Source organism: Coptis chinensis, chromosome 5 (assembly GCF_015680905.1).
Source record: "Coptis chinensis isolate HL-2020 chromosome 5, ASM1568090v1, whole genome shotgun sequence".
NCBI classification, from domain to species: Eukaryota; Viridiplantae; Streptophyta; class Magnoliopsida; order Ranunculales; family Ranunculaceae; genus Coptis; species Coptis chinensis.
In genome coordinates this window covers 66974688-67000837 of record NC_141460.1, presented here as the reverse complement: position 1 = coordinate 67000837, position 26150 = coordinate 66974688, and the positions used below count along the sequence as shown (strand labels likewise).

At 38.1% G+C, this 26150-nt stretch overlaps 1 pseudogene; it reads right to left on the bottom strand.

Annotated features, from left to right (window-relative positions):
• Positions 1-931: 931 nt before the first annotated feature.
• On the bottom strand, positions 932-25116 carry LOC147498465 (exopolygalacturonase-like; annotated as a pseudogene).
• Positions 25117-26150: the final 1034 nt, after the last annotated feature.

The window sequence follows — 26150 nt, the reverse complement described above, 5'->3', positions numbered from 1 at the left end:
GGTGTTAGTAATAAGGACATGATTCAACTTTCAATATGTTCCTTTTGCCACATGTTCGATGTTTAGTTTTTCACTATGCTCAGAAGATCAGTGCACGTTTGTTCGTTTATAGTTGACTCTTGCCAATTTTGTTTATGTTGTCTTCCTCTTTTTCTTTATTGTCCTTGAAAAAATCATTCTCACATTACAGAGAGATTATCAAGAACAAAAGCATAATTTCAATACAAATAATAGTAGTGTAGAAAAGATCAACCTAACCACTAAAATTTTGAAGTTCAGTCTTCCAATTTAACAGTATATTCTTACCAATATATTTTGATGTAAACCCACAAATGAAACCTAGTTTTGCTAGTCATAAATATTTGCTAGTCAATTACAATTTGGGATTTTTGTTGATTAGCCGTTTCATACGTTCAACTTTTTCATTAGAAACTAGTTAAGACATGTAATGGGGTTTTGAATATTTCCTCTTTTCCATTCCAGTAGTACATCTTGTTCATGAACTCCACTGATAGATCTCTAAAGAAATTGAATAGAATACTTCATATAAATATAGCAATCCACTAGTTTTGCAATTTATCTCCCTCTAAATTGAGGTTGCAGTACTTGTGCAGTTCAAATGTTCAATCAATGAGCTAGAAGTTGAAGGATAAAATTATGGAAATTGAAATGAAACATAAACTTTATATTCCTTTATATATTCTACTTGAATACATGTGGCTAATTACTCTCATGACCACCATTTAATACCACTATTTATATGTATTTGTAATTTCGTATTAAAAAACGATCAACGGAACAAAACTTTTTCTTCCTAATCGAGTTGGACCAAAGGTGTTCTTTTCCAACGATTGTCTTTCTTAGAGGTGCCCAGAAAAAAGAAGGGCCACACTCTTGATATATTGATGGTGTATTCATAACGTGAAGGGCTTTATGAGCAAGGTTGTGGATTTTCCATGCCAGCAATAGAGATTCCTTTCACGTTGGTGCAAGTTGAAGTTGCTGGTCCATCTGGCAAAATATATTTAAGATCGATGTTGGCAAGTACAACATTCTCACACGCCATACTTGAACTACACACCAAAGTAACTTCAAACTTAGTAGTTATGGTGCCTCTGTTATTCTTAAAAAGAACATCACTAATCTTCACTTGTGAGGGTTGTAAAGGATAAAAAAAAAAGAGTAAGTTATATGGCAATTTCAGCTCTTTTAGTCATAAATATATACTAGAAAAGATTACATATATGCAGATTAATGAAATGCTCTACCTTATTAGTTTCACAACCCCTCCCTAGGCAATACTCTTGATCAATGATAATAGGGTTTTTGACGTTGGTCATTATGATGTCTTCAAACGTGAGATTATTAGCTTTGCTGGGGGGTGATCCTGGCCAACTCTTGACTTTAACCCCATTATCAGTGCCTATTAATGAACAATTTTGAACATGCACCCCTATTACATCCTACTCATTTGGATACTTGCCCAAACTTCCTACGCTGCAATTATACCAAATATAAATACTTTTTATTCAAAAGCTTCACAATATTTTAGCAAAAGCAATACTCAGGTTTATTCTAAATAAAACGTGTGTGAGTATGTGAACCCTACCTGATACGATGGCCTGGCCCACAAATTATTTTCGAGATAAAGATATTGTTGCTGCCTGGTCCAATGGAGATGCAATCATCACCAACACTAATTGTAGAAGACGTTATATTGATATTTGTAGACTGACTTATGTGAATGCCATCAGTATTTGGGCTTTTGTTTGGGGCTATGATGTTCAAATCTTGGACAAGGATGTCGTTGATCATTAAGAAGTTCATGTGGAAGCCTTTACTATTTACCAATGCAATATTGTTAATCGTACCACCTGAAAATTTGGCAATTTTCAGAGTCTGCAAATCACATGTAGTTGATAAGCAATCTTTCTTAGGATCAGTCCAGAATTAGTATATAAAGATGAGAGTAGCATAAATATATTAATAGAAGTGGTGTGTGGCGTAGTGTTTCGGGGAGTACCACTTCTTTGTTATGCGATCTTTTGGTGTTTTTGTATTTACTTTATTTCTTTTGTGTCATTTTATAGCAAAATAACAACAGTTTGTCAGTTTACCATGATTTACCCCTAGATGTAAATCGGCCATTGAGTGTGGCAAGGTATTTGGAATGGGTGTTCCAACCACCTTGATGTTTCGGTGTAATGATTAGAGATACAAACTTTACTTACAATAGGGTAATTTTTGCATTTTCCTCCTGCATTATGACAACCAGAGCGTCCGTAGGATGCTTCTCCTTGGCCATCCAACATTCCAGTACTAACTCCAATGATATTAATAGAAGACAAGTCCCTAAATTCAAGCCAGGCTGAATCCTCAAAGGCACTCATATCTGGAGGAGCCTTCAATGTTCCCCTTATTTCAACATTTGGGGACTTATTGCAAGGCCCACAAAAAGACACTGGGCCTACTAAGAATTCTCATCTAGGAACAATGAAGGTTGAATCCCCAGCGTGCTTGCAGGCATCAGTCTAGGCAGCTTGAAATGCCTACAAAGAAATTGAAAAAACTTGTGTTTAATTTTAGTGGTGAAGTATTGAAGTATCTTTCTTTTTGTTAAATGTGCTCAATATTAAGGTAGATTAATTTTAATTTGGTATTTGGATTTTTAAGCACTTATAAGCACCCAAAACTGTAATATTAAATCCCAAGAGACATAGGATTTTGGTCAATTATGTGTTTAATAATCATGTAATAATTATATTTTCGTACTTTTACAGGTTTCCACAATTAACGTGAATATGATAATAAAACATGCATTGAAGTACGGGAATACTGGAATTTTGGAAGTCTTCCCACTCAACCCTAGTGAAGCCCAACAAAGCCTGACTAGAGCTGAAGTTTCCAAAGGAACAAAAACAGTGCAGAATGGGTCCACATATAAAGAAGCAGCAAAGTTTCGAAGCTCACATCTTTCAAACCTGGATGCCGACTTCGGCTAGTGAATTGCCATAGCAACCAGGGCAACGAACTTTACGCAAAGACAGAAAGTTGTGAAAACACCAAAATCGGCACATCCACTAGACACACCACGTGGACCCACTTTGTGGTCCTAAAAGGCATGACGAGTCAGCATAGGCAGGTGGCAAATGATGGTCACAATTTTGTGCCACCTTACAAAAGGAAAAGACACGTACCAATTCAATGTTTGAATTGAATTAGGCAAAAAGACAAAACAAAACTCAATGTCTGAATTGATATGGGACAAGAAGACAAAAACAAAATTAAAATAGTTTGAGACAAAACTTTGTATTTCAAAGTTTTGAATGTCTCAATTTGAGAAAAGGACGAAACCAAATTAAATGGCTTCACGAGAGGGACCAAGCTATATATATGTGATGGGGTCTTCAATATTTCTTCTTCTGCTTTTATGCTCAAGCTTTAGCTCATTAGTTAGTTAGTTTTAGTTTATAGTCTGTAGCTTTACATTCCGTCATTTTCCCTTCCAGCAGCTTCAGTACTGTAAGTCTTTCTTCTTAATAAAAGTCATTTCTTTTCAAGTAGTTTAATTTTGTTCTACATTTACTTATTTATTTTATACAGCAAGTTTAATTATTCCTCCAATGACCATGAGCTAATCCCCCCCCCTCCCTCAGGGAGAGGGTTATGTTGCTTGTGTGAGAATCCAAATTGAAACTTTAATGGTCTAAAATGACTACTTAGGAATTAGGTGTAGATGATACATCCGTTTCCAAAATGATTGAGAATGTACAAGTTTGGAGTGCTGATGCTCCAGATGAGTCTCGCGAGAGACCTAAAATGTCTTGCGCGCGACTCTATGGTGTCAGACAGCTCTCCAATTTGTGCAGTTGATGTAGAATCGAACCAAGAGCTAAAATGATATTCCAGAGATAAAATATTAGTTCAACTCCTTATGCTAGTAAGATGCGCTCAGAGATGCGTGTATTTCGCTAGGGATCAATACTCGACATCGTCTCGGGTTTGTCTATGAATTTGAGACGGATTAAAGCTGTAGTGATATGGTAGTATAAATTGTTGAAAATGATTTTTGCATGAGTACGATAAATCCTCTCCCTGTTTCTCTATCTTTGTTTATTTACGTCGAAATCACCGTTATTTATTTATATTACTTGCATTGCCGTTAATTTACTTAAACCAACTAAATAACCTAAAATCCTACTCACCAAAAGTTGTAAATCCAGTTGTAAACCTTGCCGAGCGATAAGGTTTGGACGATCCCTTACTCGACCTATCTTACCTAACCCACGTGAGTAAGGTAACTTGACTAAACGGACGACTATACGGACTTTGGACTTTGGTCTTCAGACTTCGGACTGTGGACCTCGGACTTAAATATAAAACCAAAACATAAATTTAACATTTTATCAAATGGTGCCGCTGCACGCCGAAGGACTCTGGACATTTAACGTAATAACTGGAATACATCAAACAAAAACCCCCTCCCCTACCCCCTCATCTTTTTTGATTTCCATTTATTTTGCAATACTAACGTGTTACGTACCTGTTTGCCCCAACTTTTTCTACTAACAGATATCTGTGAACCATATCTTGTTTATTTTTATTAGCACAGTCTAAGTATTCCATAGGAAGTTGAAGTACTGAACTGATAAAAGAGTCTCGGACGAGACTAAAATAGTAGCGCGCAAGACTAACCTGGAGTATCAACACTCCGGTTTTTAGGTACAGGCCACTTTTTTTCTCAGTACTATTTTGGACTCTCTAGTCCTGTTTATCCACCATCCAGTAAGTTCACGAGCTCAGGAGTTAATTCGATCGTTGTACGAGGAATCACGGGACGCCAGGTTTTGAATTCTTAAACTCCTCAAAACTTGTCGAGGATATTATTTGGTTGTTTGTTATAACCTATTTTACCCCGCATATTTGTGTATTGGCATGAGAACTCTTTGCATGTAAATGTGGTTTGTCATTGCATATTCACGTTAATACGATTAATATGATTCGAATATATTTAGATGTATGCGTAATTTCAAACCACTTGCTTAGGATATTTTTGTACGTGTATGTTACATCAATCCACGTACGCGTGGTATTCATTTGCATGAGTTCATTCTCGACATTCCCCTAGCTCATATATAGTTGCATGTATCGGTAGCTATAGATTATTGCATGCATAGGACATAAGTATATTCACGTATAAGTAATATAGAGTTGCATGTGTAGACTTCCTGTGTAAAACTAGCATGTGTTAATTGTATGTTTAGTTTCCTATTTTGACATCTATCGTTTTTAATTGCATGTTTCGTAATCACGTCTCCATAATACATTGATTACGTAAACTAAAAAAAAATAAAATAAAAAAATTAATAAAAAATTTTAAAATTTAAATTTAAAATTAAAAAAAAAATAAAAAAAATCCTAGTAATTAAAATTTCATCATAATCATCTTAATAATACCCCGCATAATACACCATTATAAATTATCATCCTATTCCATCAGTGTCTAGGAAACTTGAAAAATTAAGGTTGCCTAATTAAGGAACGCGCTAGCACGAACAACCTCCCTCAATTCTCTCAAGTGACCTGGCTGCTGGAATATTCACACATTATCCTAGCTTACCTGCTCGAGTTAGCAATAGCTTAGGAAGACGTGTTCACCTCCCTCCTTCCTTAATTCTAAATCCTCCTGTCATAATTTGTTCCTTATGAGCCTAGAATTAAAACTTGTGTTTGTATGAGACTACGGTCTGGTACTAATAAGGAATTAGAACTTACATATCGTCGTCGAAAATATAATAAACAACTGCTTAAGTTATCTCCTAGACATAGTTCATCCTCTATAACCCAACCTCATCAAGTATCTCCGTTGCCATTATCTCCCTTAGTTATGGCTCAGGAAAATCCCACAGTCGAGAAACCCCTTTTGGATTTCTATACTGCCTTACAAGAAGGACATGCTTCCTGCATTAAACTCGATGAGATTGCAGGAGATTTTCGCATTCCGCCAAACATTTTGGTTTGTTACCTGTTTACCATGGTCTAGACCATGAAAAACCGTACAATCACCTTCGTCGGATGCAACAAGTAGTTACCACTTTCCGCCATCCGACCGTTACCAACGAACAAGTCTTGCTTAGGTTGTTTCCTTTCACCTTAGCTGATAAAGCTTCAGTTTGGCTTGCAGGCGAAGCGCCTCAATCCATTGACACATGGGCCAAACTCGTACAAGAATTCATGATAAAGTTCTATATTCAAAAGAAAACTACAGAAATGTTTCAGAAGATTCAATTCTTTCGCTAGCACCCCCAGGAAACCTTTTCGGAAGCATGGAGCAGATTTACTGATCTGCCTCTCGAATGTCCTCATCATCAACTTGACACTGCTGTCTTAGTCCATTCATTTTTTAATGGTCTCTCTGACCATCAAAAGGAAACATTAGATATCATGAACGGCGGTTGTTTCATGGACAAAATTTCTTGAAGCATACACTTTTCTTGAGAAACAAGCTTCACGAAGCACCCATTGGGGTAACACTGATTCTTCCAGATCTTCTAAAGACACTCCTACCAAAGTTACGTCTATGTTTGAGGTCAAACCCGATCTGGAATTAAAAACTCTGATCGAGTCCCTAAACAAAAAGGTCGATGCTCTTTCGGTTCAAGTAAATGATAAAAAACCTAAAGAAGTCATGGCTGCCAACGCTTCCCCATGTCCTATTTGCTTAAGTCCTGAGCCACGCCGATTCTTATTATCTTTTGGCATATGAGTGCCCTCCCCAACTATATGAAGAGGCTTTTGCTTTCAACATCCCGAATGCCCCTTGGCGACAACATCCTAATTTGGCATGGGGCCCCTACCTAACAACAAGCTACTCCGAGTGTCAACAACGCTCCTGTACGACCACCCATGAACTACAATTCCTACCATCAAGGAAATCCACCGCAATTCCAGCAAGGGCAAAGTCATTTTCCCAACAATGCAAATATAGGGTACCAAAACAACCGCAGCCTTGTTCCCGCTAATCAAGGATATGGCTACCAAAATCAACCCGTAAACAATAATCGTGAACTTGTTCCTGCTGCTCCACTAGTACAATCCACTGCTGATAAAATAGCTGAAACTTTTCTAGCTTACATGAATCAACAGAATCAAATCTTAGCATCTATCCAACAGTCTCTTCGGTTTTGTTAGCCGGGATAAAAGTCAAAGTGGCGTGTTTAGGGCTAAGCGGTTCAAACCCTAAGCCCACCAAACTGCCTTTGAACTCAACAATTCACCAGGATCTAGTAATCCCAGCCAGGGTGAGGTAAATGCCATCACCACTATTCGTTCTGGCCGAACCATCGACAATCACATACGTATGCCAGACATCGAATCGACGGAAGCCACGACTGACATCCTTCCAACTCCTACCTCGCAACCTATAGCGGACGAAGTTGTTCCTTCCAAATCTACATCCACGTCCCTAGGGAAAGACGCGTCTGATCCATATGCGCGATTCCGCCCAAAAGCTCCATTCTCTGCCCGTTTGGCAAAGAACAAACCGGATGAACATTTCGATGAGATCCTTGAAACCTTTAAAAATTTGACCATAAACCTACCTTTTCTAGATGCGCTTAAGCATTTGCCCAAGCATGCCAAGTTTTTGAAGGACATGTGCACCACCAAACGACGTACGAATGTTCCTTAGCAAGCATTCCTCACTGAGCAGTTTCCCTCGATTGGTACTACTAATGGTGTGGTTAAATACAAAGATCCAGGTCGACCAACTATACCATGCACATTGGGCAACAAGTATACCGCTACCGCACTTTTAGACCTAGGCGCCAGTGTTAACCTACTTCCCTACTACTTATTAAAGCAGTTAGGTCTTCATGAATTAAAATCTACCAATATGACTCTGTAACTCGCGGATCGCTCCATCAAGTACCCAAAGGGCATAGTAGAAAACGTCATAGGCAAGGTCCAAAATTTTTACTACCCAGTTGATTTTGTCATTCTAGATACCGAAGTAGTCTGTGACTCCATTCCTATTATTTTGGGACGTCCATTTCTTGCAACTGCTAAAGCTCTCATAAATTGTCAGGACGGTTCAATGACATTGTTTTTCGGGAACCTTTCTATCGAAGTCAACGTGTTCAAATTAATGAAACAATTTTCCGATCCTATAATGGAGGGTGAGATTAGCTTGGTTGATAGTCTGGGACAGGATTATTTCACAAATTCTTTTCCCGAAGATGAGGTACACCAATTTCTTTCTTTTGATAATCCTGAGTTTGACGATGACTCGTACATTAAGGATGTCCACGCATTATTAGAGTCAGTACCACTATTTGACCCTACTACTGCGTTGCCATCTGATTCAGAAGAACCGGACTCGCTCTTTTCCGTTGAAGAGACGGCCCCTCACGAATCCTTGATCCCCACTCCTCCGACTCCAGATTTAAAACCTCTACCCTCTAATTTGAAGTACGTGCATATCGATCCGATGGTAGTCACCCTATAATAATTTCTTCTCCCTTGACTACCGACGAAGAAGCACATTTGATTCGTGTCATTCGTGAACACCGCTCTGCTATCAGATGGTCCCTAGATGATATCAAAGGAATAGATCCTAGTGTATGCACGCATCGCATATATCTGGATGACGGCTCAAAGACATCGTGAGAACCGCAACGTCGCCTTAACCCCGCCATGAAAAAAGTGGTGAGGGAGGAAGTGTTACGTTTACTAGATGTGGGTATCATATACCTTATCTATGATAGTGATTGGGTTGTCCTGTCCACATTGTTCCCAAAAAGTCCGGCATTCAAGTTGTACAAAATAAAAATGGTGAATGCATTTCCACTCGCATTCCATTAAAATGGAGAATTTGCATTGACTATCGTAAACTTAATGCTATAACACGTAAAGATTATTTCCCTTTCCCATTCATTGATTAGATGCTAGAACAATTAGCCGGTCATGCTTACTACTGTTTTCTTGATGGCTATTCCAGCTACTTCCAAATTGTCATCGATCCCGCCGACCAAGAAAAGATAACTTTCACATGTCCTTTTGGAACCTTTGCATACATATGAATGCCTTTTGGTCTTTGCAATGCCACAGGCACCTTCCAACGCTGCATGCTTCACATTTTTAGTGATATTGTAACGTCCGTATTTAAAATACATATTTTAATTAATTAATTAATTATTTATTTATTTATTTATTTAAAATTGGATCGGATTGGTTTGGGATACGTGGGCCTGGTTTTTGGGCCCGAGTCTGTATTGGGCTTGGGTTTCAAACCCAAGTATATAATCATATTGTTCTAGAGAATAGGGTTTGGGAAGAGAATAAAATATAATAAAAATGGAGGCAGAAATAGAAACTTGTTTGCTTTCGGCGTTGGGAAATGACGATTCGGACTAGGAGGAACTTCGTCGAGTAATTAATCTGGTGTGAGTAGCTATTTTTGCTATCTCACCGAATTTATGGTTTTTCGTGTATTGGTGTATACTGTCTAAGATTTCTGCCTAGTGATATTGCTTATTATCTTGTTTTATTCTACGTCGTGCATGTCATATTATTAAACTTCGTTAAATATCGAAAATTGTGTTTGAACCGTCGAACTGTGATACTATGTGGTGGTGGCTATATTGTTTTGGAACTGTTATTTGAGTTATTTGTTGGTTGAGGTCGGGGGGTTAAGTGTTTGATATGGGATGTTAGTCGGTGGGATAGGGTGGCTGTTGGAAGCCTCACGGAAGTCGTTAATGGCGTAAGCCCCGCAGAAATCGTGCTGTATAGTTTTAGCGTTTTGTTTGGTTGTGGTTTTTAAACTCTTATTGTTATGAAGTGTTGGGCATATGGTATTTGATTGTAGATGGGTTGATTTGATGAGGTGGGTTTAGAATCGGTTGTGAGGAGCTGTTCAAGCTCTGACGGTGCATCAATGGTGTCGCCTGCGCGTTTTAATTTTGAACCCTTATGGTTGTGTTGTTGTTCTTTGTTGGTTTGAGGTTGGGTAGTGATGTCAGATTAAAGGTTGGATTTGGTGGGGGCTGTTGAAAGCTTGGAGCAAGCCATTAATGGCGGTCCGAAATTCTTTCCAGATCTAGTTTTGGTGAAATCTAGATTCAAGCATTTTGAGGTTGTTACCTTTGTTAAAGTTGGTTGGTTTAGGAGGGGGAGTCAAACCGATGTGATGAAGTGGGAGGAGGAGGAGAACCCGGTGGTGGCTGGTCTGGTGGAGGGGATGATCGAGGTTTAGATCCGGTGCTCCCAGTCGCACCTATCCTAACTCTAATTCGGTTGGGCCTTGGGCCGGTTTTAGTTCAATTTTTTAGGCCGAACCCATTTGTGTTTCGGGCCAGTTCAGTTGAAGTTTTTGGGCCTAAACACTAGTTAGTTATTGGGCCGGATTAATCCTTTGTTTCGGACCAGTTTAGTTTAAATTGTGGACCAGTTTTAGTTTAAGTGTTGGGCCGGTTTCAGTTAAATTCTCCGGGCCGAACCCATTGGTGTTTTGAGCTAGTTTCTAATTTTGGTTTTTGGGATGGACATATAACTTAAAATATATCTAATTGGGTCTTTAAATGTTTTAACTTTTGGGGCCGGGTTTGAAGGTTTGGGCTTGGCCGGTTGGGTCCGAACCATTTCCTTAGTCATGAGCCCTTGAGCCATGCACCTTTGCCCTTAGCCATGAACCATGGCTATGACTCTGAACCTGTTGAACATGGAAATGACAGTTTGACTTCGACCATGATGTGTTGACTTTGACCATTGATTATTGACTTTGACCATGATGTGTTGACTTTGACTTTGACTTTGACCGTTGACTGTGGAATGTTGACTTTTTCCAGTTTTTTGTCACATGTTTAAGAATACGGACAAATGTAGTAATAAAATATTGTCAAACATTATATAACCTTGTTTGTCATTATCTAATTAAGATTTGATGTAAGTAGTGTGTAAAGCATATAAATATTGGCACGTAATTATAGGGAAATTCTGATAATAAGAATTTGATATATATGTTTTTATGAGTATTAAACTACATACGGACTTAGATTCATGGACTTTAGATTTTTGGGATTTGATTGTGGATTGTGGATTGTTTAATTGTGCTACATTTTATGTTAGAAATTGTATGGACAAATCAAATGCTAAAATGCTGTGGAAGTTTGTATAAATTTGGTTGTCATTATCTAAATAAGATTTGACGTTGATATTGTGACATTATATAATATATTGGGATATATATATTAAATGCAAGAGTTTTGGAGAAATAAATGTATAAACACTCCATTATTTTATCTTTGAGATGCTAGTAGAGTATTTGTGGATATTTCCCACAGGAGTGTGTGTAGTGCAGTAATATATTGGCACGTGAAAGAATGAAAGTGGTTATGAGATATAATTGAGATATTTCTAAATATTGTGGCTTAGTGCAATAAGGTAATTGACCTGCATGTGATATAGTGGAATGATTATGAGATAGTTATGTATGACACCTGAATAAATTACGTAACGAAAATCATAGAACCTAGCTACCACAACTCAGAGGATTTTGCCCTGTGTGGGCGTATGTGATATGATTGGCCCTTGTGTAGGGTGTATATGATGCTGATTGACCCTTGTGTAGGGCAATCGTAGCCGAATAGTGGCTTGATTATTCCGTTCATAAAAATTAGAGCGACGCAGCGATATTTTATTTGAATAGTGGCGCATACTTACATAATGGCTTTCGTGGTGAGGGTTGAGGGTTACTGAGTGGTACATTATGTAAGGGGAGGCATAGTACAAAATATCCGGCATCCCGATATTTGGGGATATCTATCCAGATTTTAGAAAAGATATATAAATATCGATATGTTTGAGATATATTATGTAAAATCGGGATATTTTGGCGATATGGATGTACATTTGTGATATTTGAGGATGTTTGGGGATATTTGGTATTTTGTGTATATGGAAATTTTATTTAATATTTACCATTATATTTCAAATAAATATAAATAATGTAATTTGATATATCAATAAATATCCAAAATCCCGATAATTAATTTTAGATATAATTATGGTGAAAATATGTATGGATATATAATGATGTATCCCGATATTTTTTAGATAGATGATTGAATATGGTTTTGGTAATATGTTGGTTAATGATGTATCTTTAGATAGATGATTGAATATGGTTTTGCGTGAAGTGTGGGTCAAACTAATTACTTGTGCGAGAACGACCCACTCTGTAATTGAACATGAAATGCGGTAAGTATAGAATATGCTTGGCTGGTTATTAGTTTAGTTATAACCTAAGGCGCCTCGTGGAAGGAACTAAATGCCTTTGTATTATTATTGGGAAGCTAAGGCGCCTCAGTGGAGGAACTACCTACCTTAATTAGGATACTTAAGGATGTTGTATTAATTGTTGGAAGTTAGGGCACCTCGGTGGAGGAACTAACTGCCTTATGGATTGCGTATCTATATGTATAAATATATGTTGTATTTTAGGGCTACTCACACCAGTATTTTTATAATGCTGACCTGATTTGCATATTTGCTTATTGGGTGTGTTCATTAAATGAACATAGTTGATAAGTCTTGACAGGTTTAGTGTTGAAGAAGATTGGTTGTTGCTTGTGGTTTGCATTAGCGTCGCATTTCAAGATAGGCTTTTGTTTTCCTTTGAGGTGATATAGATTTTCAGTTGAGATAAGGTTATTTGCATTTTCATTTGTAAATTTTTGTAATGAAGAGGATTTTTGTTTAAGTTAAAATTTTTATTGGTTTTTAATTATCCGCATATTTAAACTGTTTATGGGTTTTTGGGAGTTGAGAGTGCGTCACATCTCGAAGATCGAAAAGTCGAGAACAAATATTGTTTTTCCGAATTCTGTCAAAATTCGGGGTGTGACAGATATGGTGGAACGTTATATGGAAGTCTTCATGGATGACTTTTCCATTTATGGAAATTCTTTTGACGACTGCCTATCCAACCTTTCTAAAGTGTTAACGCGTTGTGAAGAGAAAAATCTGGTACTTAATTGGGAGAAGTGTCATTTCATGGTTACCAAAGGACTTGTTCTAGGTCATATTGTTTCGAAAGACGAGATAGAGGTTGATAAAGCTAAAATTATTAAAATTGCTTCGCTACCTTTTCCACGTACAGTTCGTGATATCCGTGCCTTTTTAGGCCACGCTAGGTTTTACAGGCGATTCATTCAAGATTTTTCTAAAGTTGCTCGACCCTTAACCAATCTCCTACTTAAGGATGCGGTATTCGACTTCAATTTCAATTGCAAACAAGCTTTAGATACTCTAAAAACCGCTCTGACTACCGCTCATATCATTCAACCCCCTGATTGGTCTCAACCATTCAAACTGATGTGTGATGCTAGCGACTTTGCTATTGGCACCGTTGTAGGCCAACGACGTGATGACAAACCCATTGTCATTTACTATGCTAGTAAAACTCTTAATGACCCTCAACGTAATTACACAACCACTGAGAAAGAGTTTCTAGCTATTGTATATGCTTTGCATAAGTTTCGCCCTTACCTAGTTGGATCATCCACCATCGTATATACTGACCATGCCGCATTACGGTACTTACTTGCGAAAAAGGATGCGAAACAGGGATTGTTCTACTGGATCTTTCTCTTGCAAGAATTCACCCTGGAAATCAAAGACAAGAAATGAACCAAAAATGTCGTGGCCGACCATTTATCAAGGCTGGTTGGTGACATTGATAGTGATTCTGAAGTCATTTGTGATTCCTTCCCAGATGAATATTTGTACTCCATTTTCTCCTCTCCATGGTACGCGGATATTGTTAACTACCTAGTTACTGAGGAAGTTCCTTCCTCTTGGTCACATCTTGATCGTAAAAAGTTCTTATCCACTGTAAAATATTATTATTTAAGGATGACCCTACCTCTTTAAGTATTGTTAGACCAACTCATTCGTATTTGCATTCCGGTTGGGAGCACACCGACGTATTATCTTTTTGTCATGAACAATCTTGTGGCAGTAATTTCAGTGGGAAAAAAATTGTGGCCAAGGTGTTACAATGTGGGTTTTACTGGCCTACCCTTTCTCGCGATGCACACGAACATTGCGTAGCTTGCATTCGTTGTCAGCACCTAGGTTGAATTACCAAACTTAATATGATGCCCCTAAATCCTATCTTAATTGTGGAAATTTTTGATGTTTGGGGCATTGATTTTATAGGACCTTTCCCTATTTCTCAAGGTTTTCTCTACATTCTAGTCGTTGTGGACTATGTGTCCAAATGGATTGAGGCACTCACATGTCGCTCAAATGACCATAAGACTGTCGTGAAATTTGTAAAAGAAAACATTTTCTCTCATTTTGGTGTCCCCAAAGCTATCATCAGTGATGGGGGTACACATTTTTGTAATAATTTTTTTGGGTTTTTAATGAAGAAATATGGAGTTACTCACAAAGTTGCTACTCCATATTGATAGGGTTATATACTAAAAGCATTACTTTTGAATTAACTCTAATTCTTTATATTTTGAATGAGAATCATATGGGCAAATGTTATGCATATTATATATGTTATTAGTTATATGCATGTGTATAATACTTTATGTTGTAGATGATATGGTGTGAACACACATAAGATCATATCATTAATACCTCATAAAGTATAAGCGTTCACAACCTAGATGGATTTGGACAAACCAATGGTATGGTTGTAGTATAATCTGGTATTAGTCTATCTTAACTATAGGATTACACTAGTACACTCTGTGTATATTGAACAGGACCAAGTGAGGGTGTTTCTCTTTATACTGACTGTATAAGAGAACAAACGCCTCTGTTATTATGGATGCTTGTCCTCCTAATCTGGATATAATAACGGGCACTTACATGCATTATACATTGCTTTAAATCATCAATGAGTGAGATTCATTTGTGAATCAACAAACTCGATGGTTTGGGTAATGACATTGTATGTAAAGTGTGTTGTTGATTATAGAAGGAATCCATGTCTTGCAAGAAGTTGGGTTGATGATGTCCCCTTGAGGAGCTCAAAAAGATTGTCATGTAAACCCTGCAGGTGGATTTATTCTGACATGACAGTGAGGTTGAGTGGTACTACTCAAGGACATAAAAAGTTGATTAAAGTAGTTGTCTGTAACTTGACTTAATCAACGGACATTCAATATCTTAAACACGGGGAGATCAATGAGCATATAATATGGAGCCCATAAACACTGACACATAATTTGGGATTAGGCCAGTAGTGTAACAATAGCCTTTAGTGGAATAAGCCATTTGTTGACGGACTTGGGCTGTGTGTTCGGGGCGAACATGGGAAGCCCAAGCCCGTCAGGAGGCCCAACCCTAATTTCTCCTCATGGTCCCTGTTGTAGCCTATAAATAGAATACTCTTTCTCTCTGGCCGAAATTTACTATTTCACTGGTTCTTAAAAAGAGGCAAGAAAAGTATATCTGAATTCATTTATGATCTTGAGAGAAAGAAGGGGGTTGGTAGATCGTTGTCCACACAACGTCCAATCTATTCTAAAGGAATACAACAGAAGATCAAGGGGTTGATTTTGGATTTGATAAAGCTTGGATTCTCAGAGTTATCTAAACCGGATCTAAAAGGTATGTTCTCTAATCCAAAATCGTGAGAACCCCATTGATTCCGCTGCGCGTGGTTCTCGCAGTTTGTAGAAATATTCGTTCTGAAATAACGGTTCCTACACATACCACCCACAAATGAGTGGCCAAGTGGAAGTCTCCAATAGAGAGATAAAGTCCATTATGGAGAAAACTGTCAATCCATCAAGAAAAGACTGGTCTCTCTGCTTATCGGATGCCTTGTGGGCATACCGAACGACATTTAAGACACCTATAGGGATGTCTCCTTACCGCATTGTTTTTGGAAAACCTTGTCATCTTCCAGTTAAACTTGAGCATCGTGCCCTTTGGGCCATCAAAAGCCTCAATTACAATATCAATGCGAGCGGCGAGAAGCGAAAACTGCAATTAAATGAGCTTGAGGAGATTCGGAGTGATGCTTATGATCTCTTGAAATCCTACAAAGCTAATATGAAAAGAGTACAACAAGCACATTTTGCGAAAAGATTTCAAAATTGGCCAAAAAGTTTTACTGTACAACTCCATATTACACATTTTTCCTGGTAAATTGAAAACACAATGGTCTGGTCCTTTCATTGTGTCAGTTGTGACCCATTATGGGGAAATCTCTTTGCTTAATCCACAAGATAACAACGAATTTCAACTAAATGGACAAAGCCTCAAACATTACCACGAATTACGCTCCCCAAATGTGGAACAGACTCTTCTTTAGGATCCGGTTTACATAGACTAGATGTTTTGTTTGGCGTACTCAATCTTGTTTCGGTAGAGGGTATGCCATTTTGGTAGCCGGGCCATCTTCTATTTTATGATCTCAAAAGTTCTTTGAAGTGTGTGGTTCCAAGCGCTGGAACCTTAGTCCACAAAAACTCTATTCAGAACTGAGTATAAATATCTTCTGCAATGCGAGTAAACGTTCCTGGCCTGCTGGTAAACAATGGGTACCAAAAATTTCCCCTCCTTCCTTCTCTTCCCTTCAGTTAATCATTTGGTGTAAGTCTCACTCATCACGAATAGGTAATGGTCGTAGTACTTTTGCTCGTAAACAACGTGCGCAAAGGATGGGGTGGTGTATGCATTGTCAAACACCTTTCTGTCCAGGTCTTGACTTCCTATCCGATACTAGCCAGTATAAGGTATACTTTTGTCTGACACCAGCTGCGCAGGATAATCTTCGTCGCCACGTCGTTTCTCCCATGGGTTGGGAATCGTCTTGAGAATCTGACGTTAAAAAACTCGCAAACGTCTTGAAAATCTGACGTTAAAAGACTCAATTTGTCTTGAAGATTTGACGTTAAAAGACTCACCTTGTAGATATGTATATATTGTTGCCTTTTAAAAATTCCTGTGCATTGAGTTGTGCACATAGAGATTCGTGTTCAACCTCGGATATTGCATACTTGGAACACAAACGGGCAATAGATTCCACCAGACCAACCCCTAGAATTGGTTACTTTGAATTCCCTTTGGGGTGGTTTGAGGATAGCCGTATGTAATAATGGCAATATTATTAGACTGTAGTGTGCACGATCTAGGATGGTACCATCCTGCCCCTAACCCCATAATACATAGAGGTAAAGCCACAGTCTGGCTAGATTAGGTTTGCTCCAAAGCCGACATGACAGTTGCCTATGAATTTAGATGGTGACTCTTTTGGACATCTAGTGTTGTTCACATTAATCTCCCTTGTTTATAAATAAAAACTCTGTTTATAAATAAAACAACCCTCCTTCTTTTCAAAAAATGTTGTGACTTTTGAGAATGACTCATATAATTGGATGGCATTTTTCGTGCCGATCATTTCGATATCTCATTCATCCAATTCGGAGTCCAAACCAGTCGTGGGTGAGCATTTAGATTTTTTAGACTTAAATTGGGATTTAGGCTTGATTTGGGCTTGGGAAAATTTTTGGGCCCAACCAAATCTCGTTATTCTCGGCCCATTTAAACCCTAGACACCCATCCCACGCGTCACAATTTCGTTTTTCTTCTTCCCCAAAATCCGAATCTTGTTCTCTCTCGATTTAGTCTCGCACGAGACAGGCCCACGTTATATCCAGGTCTCGCGCGACCACCACAGCTCTGAATCCAATTCCCTTCTGTCAGCAACTCCAAATTCTCCCCCTCATCTCAAATCAATAGCCATCCTCTTCATACGATCACCAATGGCAGGAAACAGGCGGATTTCGGTGGAGAAATATTTTGGTTCACTATTTGAAAATGGGATGTTTGCTCCATTCTTCGATACGGAAATACACTCTAGAGGATGGGAGTACTTGTTGTATGCCAATGGCGGGTTATATTCAAAGGATTTGGTGATGAAATTTTACGACAATGGTAGCTTTAATGGCGACCATTTTTGGGTTACTGTCGACGGTGTGCTCCACGAAGTCACACCCGCTTTGATCTCCAGGATAACGGGCATACCTCTGGTTGACCACGTGATGACTCAGCAGCAGTCCGTGTACCCATGGACTTACGACCTAATGCTCAACACGCTAATCGAGGGCGAGTACAATATGGATGGGAAATGCGCGTATCAGCGCTCAGTGCGACGGAACCAGCTGGTTGTGACTCAATGGCTGGGATAGAATGTCATTGGCACCTCGAAGCCCTTGGACATCAACAAGACATTCCTCCACCTACTCTATGGATCCTACAGGAGCGCAAAGGTAACTTCTGCATAGTTGCATTTCTTTTTTATATCATTACGCATGCCACTCTCAAGTCAGCCCCTCTTGCCGTTCTTATAATGCAAGTTATGATTAATTTGGGTTTCCTGTCTGCCACCCCGTTACTCCCTATGCCACTATATGAGAATATGCTTGTTTTCAAGAAATGCATACTGGCCCCATGGGAACCCACAACACCAATGGCAGCTGAGCATGCTAAAGTAGGCCCATCTCACCCACCCTTCTTTGATGAGATTGCTATGAGTAAGATGAGCCATCCTATGGATGCCTTACGTGCTATGAACATTGGCATGAGAGACATGTACACTTCGCCAGGTATTGATGAAACATACCTTGGGTGAGTTAAGGATGGATATGACCACTCGCCACGAATCGCTGACAGACAGCATGGGCGATTTTCAGCAGGAAATGCGAGCTTCCATGAATGCATTTCAGGACCATATGACTACTCGCCAGAACCAGTTTCAGTGAATGCTCAAGGCGAACCAGCATCAGTTTCAAGCTCAGGTGATGGATACTCTAGGTGATATCCAGGAGCAGTTAGCCTCCATGGGAGTTCGTCCTACACGCCGTCGCAGGACTCCTAGTTCTTCTTCTGCAGCCCCCGAGGATTCTCAGTAGACAATTTATTTTTTCGGTCTTGTATATTATTTATGTCGGATATTTTATTTATGTGTTTGCATTTTTATTTTCCAATCTTGGATGTCTGTTATTTCCTACATGTTCCAAAATTTCTGCCTTGTCAAATAGTATATTAGTTATCTCTAATATTATATTATATAGGTAGAAATATTTATAATAATATTAGTAATAATAATATATATATATATATATATATATTTAAAGTCACACTTAATGGCAAATTTTACCGTCAACCAACGTTTTGCAAAACGGTCATGAAAACGCACTAGGAAACGGTCAGAAAACAGTCAAGAAATCACATCCAAAAATGGTCAGAAAACGGCTCAATTTTCTTTCTATAAAAATGTTTAACATATCCTTCACATTCACTCCTTTCATCTTCTTCCCTCTACACTTCTTATTCTAAAAATCGTTTTTTAGTTCGCTACAAATTTCAAGCTTCATGGATGCACTAGAAAAGTTTGAGTAGCAGCAGATTGAATATGCTACTCAAGTTTTCATGCTCGGTTGTTTTATTATAGCAATGTTGTTAATGTGGCATATAGTCCTATCTAATATTTAAGTTTGTATTTTATTTCCCGTGTCATTATGGTGTGTTTTCACATCTCTGTACGTTGTTACATCTTATTGTGATATTATATCTACATCTTCCTTGTCCTTCTACTTACGCTATTTACGTTAAAAAAAAAAGGCAGTCCTTGTAGGCACATACCCCATTCTTCCCATCCACACTCCATCCACTTTTGCGTCATGTTTCAGAAGATACACGTGGTCTAACTACCTTGTGACACCTCGATTCGTATTTTCTGCATCTTCAGATTGGTGCTTATTTATAGCAAGGATATACACCTCTAAAAATTCAACTTCCCCTTTCCACTAAATTTTCTTCAATTCACCAATCCATCTTTAATGGCCCTCACTCGAATTTTCGTGCCCGAGCAAAATTTTATGGAAAATTTCCAAAACGGTCTTTTTCAGCCATTTTTTAACACAGAAATTTTACGTCGAGGATGGTTCCCTCTATTACATCATAAACAGGCATTTTATTCCAGAGAATTGGTCCTGCTATTCTATAAACACGGTTATTTCCAAAATGGGCAATTCTTTGTCCGTGCAAACGGATGCGAGCGTGAATTGACTATGGAAATAATCTCTGAGGTACTTCAAATTCCCATTACAAACCAGGGGGTACACCTTCAGGATTCACCATTCGACAATATCAGGCATCTGATGTTTGCAACTATCCTTCACGGCGAATACAACCGGAAAACCGTATTGTTTATCAGCGATCCTTGCAAAGAAACCCATTATCTGTGATCCAATGGCTTGCTCATAATGTGCTCGGCACATCTAAGACTTCCGAAATAACAAAACCCCTCCTCCATCTACTCTGGGTCTTGCAGACTAACTGTAATGATTTTTGCATTATTAAATTTCTCTGGAACACTATTGCACATGCTAGGAAAAAGGCAGCTCCTTTGCCAACCATTGTGACACTTATCATGATGTGTTGGGGTTTTTCTATTACTGCTCCTAATACACCTCTCATAACAGCTAAAATTCTCACCATTCACTCAGTTTGTAAGAACGGTTTCTGGAATCCCGACGTTGCAAAGAACCATGTCGGTGCAGAAACCGACGAAGCTTGTTCCGCTGACAACATCTTCACTGAAAATGCATTATACAATGTATTTAATCATATGGAAGGCCTTCATTTAAGTCACTAAGGACTGATGACATTATACAAACATCAGAACATTATCATCACCAGTCTTCTTGAATTTCACGACATGCGGACAATACAAGAAGAGGAACAAGCACAATTCTTGCACAGCCACAACCAGTTCTTAGCAAATCACACTCTCATAATGGAGAACCTCGCCGAGATTTACCAGACACAGAGCAAAATGTTGCAATGGGCTGTTGCACGGATTGACGGCATAGAGAATCTTATAAATGGATTTCTCTCACAAAAGGACCCTCGTCGTTACTTGGGCCCATGACATAATTTAAATTTTGCAATTTTATATTCTTTGTCATTTTCTTTTTAGTTTTTAAATATAGTGCAAATTTTCTATGATAAATAAATGTAACTTGTTTTAATTAGTCATTTCCATCGTATTCTCATTTTTGTTTATCTTTGTCTACAGGTGGTATTTTTCTTCACACGTCTTCTACGATGGCATCTCCAAAGGTTATTTCAGAACAATCTTTCCATTCGTTGCTAAATTCTCCTGCATATAGACATCTTTTCAGAGACTTCATCACCCGAGTTGGGTGGAACTCCTTGATACTACACCCTGTAAGCAAACATACTTTCCAGGTTTGGCAACTTATTTTTACAATCATATGGAGGATCTACCTGCTAATGGTTTCGTGTCGAATGGATTTGCAATCTGTATTGGTAACAACCACCACCCTTTTTATGAGCCAACAGTTGCTATGGATTTGGACCTTCCTCCTTTTCAGTCAGACATCCCCATTCAATACATGATAGAAAACAACTTTAATGACTATTCTTGGGAAAATTTTGCCGCCCGTTATGGCGATGGCCTTGCCAGTCATTGAGCGTCGCGAAGCTATTTGGCCGATGGCGGACAACACTATTCCACTAGCCAGTATGACTATGAATGTTGGAACTGCCATGTTATTTATTCTTCTGAACATCATGGGGGATTGATATTTTTCCACTACCTCAAAATCAGCTTGTAAGACGTTCCATGCCCTGGCCCAGCAATATACCACCTTCGACATCACAGACCTAGTAATTGAGAACCTTAAGAGGGCTCGGTCTTTTCGGCAGCACTATATCACTTTGCCAGTTACAGCATATAGGATAATGAGGACATACTTCCCACAGTTTGCGGCCATGTTTCATGACTTGGTAAAGGTAGACTCTATGTGTCCAACAAACAAGATAATTCATTCTTTGCGATTTTGGGTATGGCGGCGCCTTGCAAGGTTTCTAAAGAAAGTTCGTTGCTTCCCTGATGGCGATAAAATGATAGCTCATCTGGACACTTCAAGGAAGAGGAAGTGGAGCAAAGTCTGGAAGGCTATGATAGATTGGCGTGACACAAAGGAATGGCATTTCTACAGAGACAAAGCAAGGATGGACCATCCCCCAGTTCGTAATTGGGGCAATATAAGTTGATGTACATATTTGTTTTACGTTTTGATATGGAAAATAAATAACCTAACAATGTTCTTTCACTTTTATGATATATAATATATAGTGTGTTACAATAAATTTATGTGGAAGATGTCAGCTATATTTTTTGCTCAAAGCCTCTCAGGTATATTCTTTCTTCCTATTAACACTTTGAGGACACATCGTCCAACTGTTTGGGGGTGGCGAGAACCTTTCGCAAAAATTAAACATTCATAGTTGTATTTTATGTCTAAATAAACGTATTTAGTAACAAATTCTTGTTTCCTTTTCTGTGATGAAAAATATTTAGAAATCTCACCCTAGCATCAGAATTAGGACTTGTTCTTAGAAACTTAATTTAATACGTATGCAATAGTTTTTACATCTTTTCATGAGCATTCATGCATTGACTATCATTAAATATACACAGCAGTAAGTTTCTAAGACCCACGGTTAGATAATTTAGTTTCCATATCCTGTAAGAATCTAACCAAAAAGCCTCAAAATGTGTGATATGTGAGTAATGACACAGAGGAGTAGTTTTTCCGAATAGAGAAGTTCACACGTCTACTTACTTGATCACTGCATACTGGAGTTAGCAAAACTTGAGTGGAAAAATAAGAGAGAAATTGGGTTTTGACGTATACTTGTGAGAACCTACTTAAGGACGCTATCCAAAGGATCTAGAAAGGGCCCTGCTCATACATTTCATTGTAAAAGATCACTGCATGCATGCTCATATGTAGATGCTTTGATTATTGTATATATATTAACTTAAATTTCGAAAGGATTAATTCTTGTTTCCCCCGCTAGTGAGATGTATCTACCTGAGATTAATTAAAGAAACGGGCCTTTGTTACTGAGTCATTGTAGTATAAATGAATTTTGTGAGTATCTTCTCTCGAAAACTCTCATGAGGCTATAACTCGTCCACTAGGGAATTCCTAGTGGTTCAAGGCCTTGTTGCATATGGTCAATCTAACCGCACTCTGGGAAATGATACTTAGCTTAGGACAACACATTTTTGGCCACTAATCATTTTAATGTCTCTTCTTTGCTTGAGGACAAGCAAAGTGTTGTTTGGGGGTGGTGTGATAAGCACCCAAAACTGTAATATTAAACCCCAAGAGACATAGCATTTTGGTTAATTATGTGTTTAATAATCATGTAATAATTATATTTTCGTACTTTTGCAGGTTTCCGCAGTTAACATGAATATGATAATAAAACATGCATTGAAGTACGGGAATACTAGAATTCTTGAAGTCTTCCCACTCAGCCCCAGTGAAGCCCAACAAAGCCTGACTAGAGTCGAATTTTCCAAAGGAACAAAAAGAGTGCAGAACGGGTCCACATATAAAGAAGCAGCAAACTTCCGAAGCTCACATCTTTCAAACCTGGATGCCGACTTTGGCTAGTGAATTGCCAGAGCAACCAGGGTGACTAACTCTACGTAAAGACAAAAGTTGTAAAAATACAGTTCGAGACAAAACTTTGTATTTCAAAGTTTTGAATGTCTCAATTTGAGAAAATGACGAAACCAAATTAAATGGCTTCACGAGAGGGACCAAGCTATATATATGTGAGGGGGTCTTCAATATTTCTCCTTCATTTTTTACGTTCAAGCTTTAGCTCATTTGTTAGTTAGTTTTAGTTTATAGTCTATAGCTTTACATTCCGTCATTTTCCCTTCCAGCAGCTTCAGTATTGTAAGTCTTTCTTCTTAATAAAAGTCATTTTTTTTCAAGTTTAATTCCTATTCTGCATTTACTTATTTATTTTATACATCAAGTTTAATTATTCCTCCAATGACCATGAGCTAATCCCCCCCCCCCTCCTCAGGGGGAGGGTTATGTTGCTCGTGTGAGAATCCGGATTGACACTTTAATGGTCTAGAATCACTACTTAGGAATTAGGTGTAGATTATACATCCGTTCCCAAAATGATTGAGACTCTACAAGTTTGAAGTGCTGATGCTCCAGAACAATCTCACGAGAGACCCAAAATGTCTCGCGTGCGATTTTATGGTGTCAGACAGCTCTCCAATTTGTCTAGCTGATGTTGAATCGAACTAGAAGCTGAAATGTTATTCTAGAGATGAAATATTAGTTCAACTCCTTATGCGAGTAAGATGCGCTCAGATATGCGTGTATTTCGCTAGGGATCAATACTCGACGTCGTCTCGGGTTTGTCATTGAATTCGAGACGGATTAGAACTGTAGTGATGTGGTAGTATAAACTGTTGAAAATGATTCTTGCATTAGTACGATAAATCCTCTCCCTATTTCTCTATCTTTGTTTATTTACGTCGAAATCACCATTATTTATTTACATTACTTGCATTACCGTTAATTTACTTAAACCAACTAAATAACCTTAATTCCTACTCACCAAAAATTGTAAATCCAGTTGTAAACCTTGCCGAGCCCTAAGGTTTGGGCGATCCCTTACTCGACCTATCCTACCTAACCCACGTGAGTAAGGTAACTTGACTAAACAGACGACTATATGGACTTTGGACTTTGGACTTTGGTCTTCGGACTGTGGTCCTCGGACTTAAGAATAAAACCAAAACGTGAATTTAACGTTTTATCAAGCACATGCACAATTGTAAAGTTCGGTAATATATATGTGAACGCACTTTGAGGATCAACCTTCTGAGAGAATGCACTATTATCCAACGTAGATATAGTTCTACTAAAAAAGACCTTGATAAATTCTCTCTTATTATTCAAATATTATAAAACTCACTGATTTACTATCGGTCTTGGCATCTGCCATAGCTCCATACTTTGTAACGTCAAAAGCTCCTAGCAAACCATCTTCGGTAGGAGTTGGAGTTGCAGTTGGTGAATCAACTTTTGGGGCTGGAGCCGTAGTTGGTGAATAAACTTCTGGGGCAGGAGATGGATTATGTCTTGCATTTGCCAAAGTGAATGCTAGCGAGTAAGCAAGCAAACATGTTAACCATATTACATATACACGGTTCTTGCTCAAGGCCATTTTTCTTCAAATTGAGTTTGGAGGGAATATATGAAATGGTACAATCATGAAGTCACAACAATTTATATTGATCCTCAATACTCAACTTAGAACACGCTGGTTTAGAATTTGCTAAATTTAGGAAGGAGTTATTTAAGTTATAATTATTTTTACCTGACCAACTATTTTTGTTTGCCTTATGTTGGTAGGCAGGCTAGTATCTAGTTGTTAGCGTTTACAGATTAGTACATATTTTTCTGTTATAGATCGATTATAACTATTTTTTCCATGCTTGTTTTAAGTACTTCATACCCATAATGATCGAGTATACTCCAAAAACTATCTAGTACCATACATCATATGGAAAAAGAAATATTGACAACTAACCTCAATATTTTTAGATTTGCTTCAAATACTAGCTGCTAAAGCAATAATTAACAAAATTAAAACCTTCTTGAGATTCGATCATAATAACTTAATAAATAAATAAAAATCTTGAAGTTGTGAGTAAAATTGAAGAGTGAAAATAATATTGAACAAACCGACATAATATTGCACAAAACCATGGCAAAATGATTTAAACAGTGTGTCACATGTCCAATCTCTTATCTCTGTTTTGCAATTGGGCGACATATTTATTTGTACCCAAAATTTAAAAAAATATGCCTATTTTGTTTCCATTTAATTATGATAACATTCAAATACTATCTCTCCCAAACAATCGCATCACCATCGTATCCCATAAAAATCAATATTAATTAACAAAAGAAATCTAATAGCATACACAAGTATTTCAAGAGTACAATTTTTTTTAGGGTTAACTAGTATTACCACCCTACTAGATGAGCCAATTAGGATTTCCCCCAACTAGATGGGGAAAATTAGGGTTTCCCCCCTGAGTACACACAAAAAAAGAGTCAACTTGGGTTGACCGTGTTTTTTTTTGTGTGTACTCAGGGGGGAGACCCTAATTTTCCCATCTAGTTAGGGAAAATCCTAATTGACTCATCTAGTAGGGGGGTAATACTAGTTAACTCTTTTTTTTACTTAAATAT